Here is a 1,701-nt window from a genome sequence, read left to right as displayed (position 1 = left end):
CCAAAATACACTGGTTTTCAACATTTTATTTCAGGTGCTCTAGGTATGTCCTCCTAGGCATGCTACAGGGGGGTAGGTTGTAGTCGTGTTGGTCTAAGGACGTAGGCAGACAAGGTTTTTTGTGTGAATCTGATATCTTTTATTAGACCAACTTAAATAGTTGGAAAATACTGGAAATCTATCAAAGACAGGAATACTCAATTACCTGTGGGGGCACATTTCTCACATGAAAACCACTCTCTCTCCAATCTCTCAGTCTTGATCCTCAAAGGAAACTTACAAAACACTCCCCAGAGACGAGCCTATGAACTCCACTTCTTCAGACTCCTGGACACTAAAAATCAAGGACTAAATATAGACATTGGATTTATGACACATTATAACCTGCCTGACTTAAGACTCCCCAGGTCTCTCTCCACTATTCATTCCCCTTCTCTTTCTCCCCCCGCACCCAGCCTGTCTCTCACCCATTGACTCCTCAATCTACATTTTCACTGGCTACCTGTCTCGTATGCAAACCAGCCCAGCCTCTGGCTTCTTTACTTTTCATTCCATCCAGGAAGAGCACATGCTAACTGCTGAAACTTCCTTAGCCTGACAAAGAGTTTTTGAACTCAAAAGCTTGCTTAATAATTGTTTTCCAACTATTTAAGTTGGTCTAATAAAAGATATCAGATTCACCCAAAGAACCTTGTCTGCCTAGGCATGCTGACATTCCTGCACCACAGCTGGTAAAAACAGTGTGCCTGGGGAAAGTTAATCATGTCACCATTTCATAAGCAGACAGTGTGAGCTATATGGTGAAGGCTTGGAATGATGTGCTTTCCAATCTGTGGTTACATTGTGTACATATATGTTGCTATGAACATGTAGTTGCTCTGGCAGGAAATACTTCGTAAGATACCTTCAAACAAGTGGATCACTTTATTGCTCTGATGAAGTCACTTTTAGTTAAAGCTGCAGCTCTTCGTGCATGGTTCTTGAGATATCTGAAGCAACACCTTGATTCACCAACACTTCCAACCAAACCACGTGGAATAAGTGGTTCAATTGTGTAAAGTACCATGTACAATATTACCAGCTTTATCATGGTTTTGTGGAGCATGAACAAATGGAACAAGGGGATACATCTGTTCTATGGGAACTAGCCAGCCTGTTAGCAGTAGACGCCTGGTACACTTATCTGAAGTACATTTCAGAGAACTGTGGATATTTGGTGACAGCACTGTACATGTTACAGTCCCCAAAATGCCAAATACACAAAGTATACAATGCTGTCCTGGATTTAATTCCATGGCTAGAGTATCTTGTGTGATCAGCTGATAATGAGAAAGAGTCCACAGCTCACAAAGTACTGCTGATAGACAGTACCATGTAAAAAGCAAACAGCCAGCCATTGATTTTCTCTGTGCTGTTCATGCACTGAATCCTACACAAATTGGTGTTGTTTACACAGATTATGAAACTGAAACCAGATTCATCTAGCTTCCTCTTAAAGACCCCCAGGGTAGGAGCCAGCTCCACTTCTCTTGGAAGTTGGTTCCAGACCCTAGCTGCCCTGACCGTGAAGTAACGCCTCCTGATATCTAACCTAAACCTACCCTCTGCCAGCTTGTGATGATTATTTCTAGTCACTCCTGGCAGTGCTCGGGGGAAAAAGGGACTCCCCCAATGCCTGCCGGTCCCCTCTGACTAGTTTGT

The sequence above is a fragment of the Crocodylus porosus genome, unplaced genomic scaffold (genome assembly GCF_001723895.1).
Source record: "Crocodylus porosus isolate Cpor-Errol unplaced genomic scaffold, CroPor_comp1, whole genome shotgun sequence".
NCBI classification, from domain to species: domain Eukaryota; kingdom Metazoa; phylum Chordata; order Crocodylia; family Crocodylidae; genus Crocodylus; species Crocodylus porosus.
This window is presented reverse-complemented; position numbering follows the sequence as displayed.